Genomic DNA, 7,955 nt, shown 5'->3' on the forward strand with positions numbered 1-7,955 from the left:
AGGGGGAGAGGGGCAGAAAATTTGGAACTCACGGACCGTGGAACTGAATGTTGTAAACTAAAAGTAAATAAACCAATTTAATTTTAAAAATAGAAAACAAGAACATAAGCTCCTCAAGGGCAGAAACTGACTTTCTTCTTTTTGGTATCTGTATTCCCAAGTACTTAGCTCAGTGCCTGGAACACAATCAATCCTTAATAAATGCATTATCTATCTTTATCTCAGCTAGAGAAGGAAACAGCAAATGCTTCCAGAATCTCTACCAAGAAAACTCCAAGTGGGGTCACAAAGAGTTGGACACATGCAACAACAAATCTTTATCTCACCACTGCACTCCTTTACCCAAAGAGGGGAAACCTGTGTTCAGTTTGGAGAAAGATGTTTGTGGGCACCCCAAAACTGTTCAACAGAGATCCCTACCCAAATAATACTCAGAGGCGTCTCAAGGTAGGAAGCAGAAAAGAATGGTTTCTTATGATCTAGAGAAAGGGCCACCCTCCTGACAAATGGTCAGGGAGGAGAAGCAGTTTACAAAAGGAAATGGTGAAGTTATAAAGCCCTAACTCAGAATTCTCCCTCACTCCCCTGCTGACCCTTTTCTTCCACTGGCTGGAAGTCAGGTGCACAATCTAAGCGTGGCAATCTACCCCAAGTACCAGAACAAGGAAAGAGTAGATCACCCAGTGTACATTTGAGAAAGCACTTCTGTCCTTATTTGGCATATCTTATGCTGAGGGGTCACTGAGGAGAGGGGTGACTCCCTGCCGCTCTGAGTTTTGAGTCCTTGTAAATCATGTGATTTCTGGTGAAGGGGAACTTGGGCTTGTTTCCCACAAAAAGCCTTCCTAGATTTTAGAGTATAGTCTGAGCAGTTTTCACCTCTCTCACTTAATCCCTCCTTTCATTTTCACTCCCTGAAAACTTCTCCCACCATTGCTGGTAAGCCCCTTCTACAACCTCATCTTCCTCAGTTTCTAGACCCTCAGGGTTAGGCCTGCCCTCCTGGTCAATTGGGGCCCACTCTTGTCCTTTTAACACCATCAATCATACAGTCCAGTCCCCTCAGCTGTCCCTTCTAGCCTTATCATTTTGGACAAAATGTTCCAGTCTATTCCAGCAATCAATTGTATCATACAGGGGAGGCATATTGGAAGTAGGATGATGCTACTTATGGTCATCAGTAAAATCAAGGGGCCTGTTTCCACCAGCTTCCCCAAAACCAAGACCACCACAAGGTGTCAAAGGGAGACTTCCATTGGCACATAAGCAAATTTTCAAATATTTTGGGTAATACCTTTTGCCAGCTGCCCATTCTTATCCATCTTCATACAGCAGTTAGAGACATTTAGCTTTCCACATACTCCCCCTTCTGCTGCTAACAGATAATCCAGAACTAACCTATGTTGGAGGACAGTTTCTCAAGTCTGGGTGGCCTGACCAGCCAGGAGGTCTACAGCCCTTGCTGTTTGATTAGTAATGATTTCCACTACTTCCTGTAACCTAATTAATCTGTTAAGTCTACAGATCGGTGTCCTGTACCCCCAGCTCCCATCTTGTGCCCAAGCGGCTGGTCCACATGTCTGAATTCTTCCAGGGGGCCAAGTGTCATTCCAGCCGTTGGCATCACCTGTGTCAGTCAGAGTCGTATCGAGACTTGCACCTCTCTTTGTCTTCCTCAAACCCTCATAAAGCCTTATACCCACCTGACCTCCATCCTGGTCTGCTAGGAAGAACTTTGGCCTGACCAATCCTATACAGCAAACGCCAGCCCAGTTGACAGGTAGGTGAGTGTAAGCAGTTAGCACGCAAATCCAGTAATAACCCTCTTAGGCGGTCTGTTCCCGTGAATATATGATCGGGTCATTTTCTGGAAGGGAGAGTGTGAGTTCTGAGAGCCTCTTGTCTCACAGGAAAGCTGGAACTGCCTCAGGGCCTCTTGGTTCAGAGGCTGCTCTGTGCCTATAGGACATGAAGAGGTGCTGAGGGCCACAGCCCAGTCTCCCATTCACAAGGATGTCTCTCACGAGACCACTGGCTTGACGAGCAACTGATGACATGGCTGGTGGGGGGGGGGGGGGGCCTCCACTGGTTCACATTCCCCAGGCACAAGGAATTCATGCCTGAATCATGCTCTATAGAAGGAGCCAGCTTTCTTCCTCCCGGCAGCCACCTGTGCATCCCTCCTTCTTAGAATAAACTATATGTCCTTTGTCTCCCAAGTTTCTCTCCCTTGTCTCTGGTCTCTTCAATCCCTCCTGAGAATATAACCTAGGGCTGGCCCTTAGGTTGGGAAAGGTAGCAGCCCACTTAAATTTTCCTAAAAAGGAAATAGATGGGTGGTTCTTCATTTCCTAAAGGTCCAGATAAATAACACTACTATTTTAAAATCAGGAACGACCCTTTTTGTCACCCTCCCTTCTCAAGCTCATAAACTGCATCCTCAACCACATAGTACAATTTACGGGTTTGTTCAGCCTTTCAGCCCCATATGTCCACTTAAATTGACTAATTTCAACCAGGCTCCCTGTTCCCTGCTGCTTCTGGCAATATTCCCCTTTTTTTCTCACTCACTAATTTCCACTGATGCCTCTCTGCTAATCTCCAGAAACCTATCTCATTGTGAATTAAAGAGAGGTTACTTAAAAGTCACTCAGTTTTCAAAGATACCAGGCCCCAGGACCACTGCTGGAGCTGTGGTCCCCCACAAATCCAACACTTCGTCACATTAAAGACCCAGTAGCTGTTCAAAACTGTTTTCGGTTATTCTCTTTGAGTACCCAGGGAATGGGGGCTAGCTGGACAAAGGGTATACTGAACAGGAGCAGAGTTAAGGTAAATCCCATGGTGTTACACTTGCTATAAGTAAAAGAATTATGCAAAAGGAGTAGAGACACAAACAAGGATTCCAACCACTGGTATATTTATAAGCAGAAAAGGAGTTACTATAGGGAAGGGTTCAGGGCTCACGAGCTCAGCCTGTACGTGGTAGCCTTCACCAAAGACACAACTTCAGTTCCCCTGAATCTTCCAGACCAACAGTTCATTCCGCAGGAGGATTCACGGGCCCCTTTACCCAAGTATGGTGTGTCCACCCACATTCTTCAGTCCCGACTGCCGTATCTGAAAAGGTCCTTCCCAAAATGGGGCAGTGTGGGGAGCCAATTTTGGGGAGCCTGCTGTCCTGGGGCAGGGCTGAAAAAGAGTGGGAGTCCTGTGGTCCCCAGACAGGGCTGAGAAAGAAACACTGACCCAGAAGCTACTAGTGTATAAAAAGAGATGGGACGCTCCAAATGGTGAAAGACAAGAGCCAGCTTTATTACCCTGCATCGAGGCTTTTAATGTCATGCTTATCTTGAGGACCTAATCCTCACACCTGTATGCTTCCTGAGGGATGGGGAACCGATCCAGGCCTTCAGCAGGCCCGAACACCTGAGAGGGCTTGTTCAGCCATCAGGGTCCGAGGCCCACCTGCCTGTGTTCCTCAGCAGGGTAAGCCTTTCCTCTTTCCACACCCGGATCAATACCCAATCTCCAGTCTGGTATTGGTGCACCAGGAACCCCAGTGGCAGAGGTTGAGCCATTAAGGCTTTGTCCTGTAAAGCATGGACATAAGCTCTAATAAATTTGTCTTTGCATTGCAATATCAGATCCCAGTTTTCTTTTCCATTCCGCCCAGGATATGGATGTCCATACATAAGTCCATAAGGAGATAGTCCACTGTCTCTCCAAGAATTAGTTTTAATCCTGACAAAGGCCAGAGGGAGGCACTGAGTCCATGGAAGCTGTGTCTCAATTGTCAGTTTAGACAGCTGTCTCTTGATTTCCTGATTCCTCCTTCCCACCTTGCCAGAAGAGAAAGGGTGTCAAGAAGTGTGGCACCCCCAGGTGTTTTCTAAGGTCTGGGCCAGAGATTTCAGGATCCTGGCAGTGAAATGTGGTCCCTGGTCCAGGTCTACCCTCTCCACCAGCCCATATCTAGGAATGTTTTGCTCAAGCAGGATTCAGCTTATTGCCTGCGTAGCCGCCTGTGGCATGGGAAATGCCTCCACCGAAGAGCTTAGGTGATCTGCTATGACCACCAAGTATTTGGGGCAGCCGACTGCAGGCAGCTCTGCCTGTATACTCTGGAACGGCTGGAGCCTGGCACTGGGCAGACTTCTTTGTCCTTCCACAAACAAGGCAGCTGGAGACACCAGCTGGGTCAAAACTGCGTCACCCATGTTCTGGACATCCCAGTGACTACCCTGGTGTAAGCAGTGCAGTACCTGCCTCATACTTCAGTCTATTCCAAGACTTCTCAACCATCGAGGGGAACCAGTGTCCTCATTTATCCTCTTGTGCCCTAAGAAGCTGGGCCTTCTGTTTGTCTTCCTGAGAAAAGGGGGGGGGGGGCCAGGGGAGACTGGGAGGAAATGAAGGGATCAAGACCAACACAGGATCTTCCTGCCTTCATCCTTCCTCTCCTGCCCTCTTAGATGCCTTGTCTGCAAGGCTGTTTCCTCTGGACTCAAAGGACTGTCCCTGCTGATGGCCATTAACATGTTTAATAGCAACGGCTTCCAGCAATAACAGGTTTTCCGAGACTTTGCTTATTAAGGGACTATGGGCCAGTTCCTTTACTCTGCTACTGATCATTCCCTGTTCTTCCCATATCTTCCCAAATACATGTGCCACTCCCCAAGCATATTTTGAATCTGTACCAATGCTCCCTTCCCTTCTTTCCAGTCACGTTAGGGCCTAATTTAGTGCGTGAAGTTTGCACGTCTGGGCAAACCAGGGTATGGGTAGTCCGCCCGCCTCAATCAGAGATCCTCTATCTCCATCTATTATAGCATACCCATTTTTCCATTTCCCTTCAACAGCTCTAGAGGAACCATCTATGAACAGATTCACCCCTCCTGAGACTGGGGATTCTTGGAGATTGTCGCATACCTTGGTTTGGAGATCAGTTATGTCTAGACAGTAATGTTCAGACCCTGAACTCTATTCCATGCTAGCCGTGAGGAAAGAGGCAGGGTTCAGGTTATTATCTTGGGCTAACACCAAATCATCCTTTTCCAGTAAAATAGCCTCAAATTTCAACTTCAAGAGTCCGTGAGCCACCTGCCTGCCTCTGATTGAGAATCGCCTTCAACTGGTGTGGAACACCAGGCTCCCCCCAAAGATCAACTTCTGACTCTCCTCAATGAGGGTGACTGTGGCGGCCACAGCCTGAATACAAGTGGGTCATCCCCAGGAAGCAGAGTCCAGGATCTTGGAGAGGAAGTCTACTGGTCTTATTTGTGGCGGTATCCCAAGGGCTACTCTCTTTTCTACATTCACAAAAAGATGGAAGGGCTTCTCTAGGGAAGGGAGAGCCAGCATCGGAGGGGAAGTCGGGGCCTCTTTTAACTGAGCAAAGCTCTTTCTACTGTTCTCATTCTACACTATATGGTCAGGTTTCTCATGCAATAGGTGTTGATACAGAGGTTTGGTCAGGACAGCATAGGAGTCAACCCAGTTCCTACAGTATCCCACCAATCCCAAGAAATTCCAAAGCTCCCTTTTTGTTTTGGGGAGTTGAGACTGGAGGATTCCTGCCACTCTTCACATTTCTGTAACTTTTTATTAATGTCTGGCCAAGCATTAGAAACAAGATATAGCTTTAATCACGTTTGGGCCATAAGATCATCTAAATTTAGACTGGGGAATTTTGGTATTTTCTTTCAATCTGTCAAGAGAGGCGCGTGCGGCCTCCTCTTTGTCCTGCTGTACTTTGTTTAAATTCTGATTCTTAGGCACTGCATTCCAAATTCCCTGCATCACCGCCCTCTATGTATGGGGTTATTGTGATCCCAGTTGGGTCTCTTCCCCTCTCAGACACCCTTGAGCCATAGGCTAGGATTCATCCCAAACCTGCATAGTGGCTTATGCTGAGGGGTCTCTGAGGAGGGGGACTCCCTACCACTCTGAGTTTTCAGTCCTTGTAAATCATGTGATTTCCGGTGAAGGGGAACTTGGGCCTGTTTCCCACAAAAAGCCTTACTAGATTTTAGAGTACAGTCTGAGAACTTTTCACTCCTTTCACTCACGTTAATCAGCTGGAGAGCAGCCAGAACACCAAAGGCCCCAAATTCATGACCTATGAAGACATGCAGAAGGTTGTTTAGCCTGGAGAAGATTCAGGCACACATGAGAGATGCCTTCAAGCATCTGAGGGACCATCTTATGGAAGAAATATTAGCTATATTTGGCAAGGAGTGAGCAAATGTAGGCCAGACATTAGGAAAACTTCCTTGCAGTCATCATAATGTCAAGTGGCCTGAGCTGGAGGGTCCCAGGCACTCTCTTGGAGAAGTCTGACTAGCTGGCTAGAGAAAGCACCTTCAAGGATTTCCCTGAGTTTAAATTTCAAGGATTTCCCTGAGGAGTTTAAATTCATTTTTCAAAAGAAATGAACTTAAACCGGTGTAGGGGGGAGATAAGGAAAGAAGTAGAAGGGGGACCGATGGAGGCAGGTTTAATAGGGCTGGGGGGGGGGGGGGTACTTCAGAAAATGCCAATTTGGCTGGGTTGTTTCCTTAGGCTAGTTCTCCCAGGTTGAAGCTCATTAATGGACCACCAAGCAGTCATTAAGCTCTAGGCTCCCAAACACAAAAGTGAAAATCCCTGCCCTCAGGGCTTCCCCTCCACCAGGGAAGAGAACATAGACATCTATAGGCAGATACAGAACCCTGCAGAGATAAGCAAGGTACCAGAGGGCCCAGCAAACTACTCAGCAGGGCAGAAAGTGAAACGATGAAAGAGCTGAAACAGAAACCAGGAATGCGGGGAGGAGGAGAGGGGACAGCCAGTGCAAAGGCATGGAGATGGGAGGCAAAACGGGATGTGTAAGGAACAAGGGGGTCAGTGTCACTGGACCATAGACTGCACACAAGGGAATCATGAGTAAGAAGGCTGGGAAGATGGAAGGAGGCTGAAAGGCTCTGAACACTACGTCCAATCCTATAGGTAACAGGAATTACTGGGGTATACTGGAGGAGTAGATGGATTGACATGGTTGTTCCTGTGCGTTAGGAACATCACTTTAGTGGCTGGAGAATGGACTAGAAAGGAGAGAGTACTGAGGCAGACAGATCCCCAGCAGCTACTGCAATAGTCCAGGGCTCAGGAGATGAGGGCCTGCACCATGGTGGGGGCAGCATCAGAGGACACAAGGGGGCTTATTTGAGAGACCCTGCAGAAGTGAAATGTGAATGGGACAGGTGGAAACTTGTCAGGTAGTGTTCTAAAATCTAGACAGATTTGTAGTAAGTTACCAAAGACGTGGCAGCCTGGGCTGGGAGCCTGGGACCCTTGCCTTATTTCCCTGGTCATAATTGAAGTCTTTGCTAAGCTAAGCTAATGAGTAGGAGGGGAAAGTACAGTCCCTTCTTATCTAACCCCAGGTCCAGATGTCCCAGACTTGTTTCCACTGACCACCATCAGACCTGTACAAATACAAAATTGGAAATCCTATTACAAAACTCTTGAAAGGTCACCATGCCCTAAAATTCCCATGATTCATAAAATATCATCTGCTTTCATATCTATTTTGATATTGCTGACACTTGACCTGCTGTATAAGCAGATTTTCGTGGTCAGTTTGTGAGCCTCAGTTCCTGAATAACAGGAGCGAATGACAGTATACAGTGAGGAAAGGAGTAGTCTTTTGGGTACATAACCAAGCTTTACATGCTGTATTTCAGGGCTCTCTCACCAGACTGCTTCAGGTGACAATGACTCCCACTTCTCATGAGAAGAAATAAGTATCTTTTTGCTTCTCTGAAGAAACCTCCAAGGTACTGATTTTATTTTGGGCAAGGGTCTTTTAGGATTAAAATTTCAAGGATAAAAATTGAGGATTAAAATTTCAAGGAAAAGGATTAAATTTCAAGGATTTCCCTGAGTTTAAATTCATTTTTCAAAAGATATAA

The 7,955-nt window shown here is 46.9% G+C and overlaps 1 long non-coding RNA gene across 1 annotated transcript in view; it reads right to left on the minus strand.

Moving 5' to 3' along the window:
* The window catches only part of LOC138155631 (uncharacterized), a 9,913-nt gene extending 1,964 nt beyond the window's left edge, over window positions 1-7,949 (minus strand). Inside the window, exon 1 of the long non-coding RNA XR_011166913.1 lies at window positions 1,704-7,949. This is a non-coding gene — a long non-coding RNA (uncharacterized lncRNA). The remainder of the gene's footprint in view (window positions 1-1,703) is intronic.
* Between the last annotated feature and the right edge of the window lie 6 nt (window positions 7,950-7,955).

The sequence above is a fragment of the Petaurus breviceps genome, unplaced genomic scaffold, assembly GCF_028583685.1.
Source record: "Petaurus breviceps papuanus isolate PSGF00001 unplaced genomic scaffold, PetGlider_PUasm1.0 95118, whole genome shotgun sequence".
NCBI classification, from domain to species: Eukaryota; Metazoa; Chordata; class Mammalia; order Diprotodontia; family Petauridae; genus Petaurus; species Petaurus breviceps.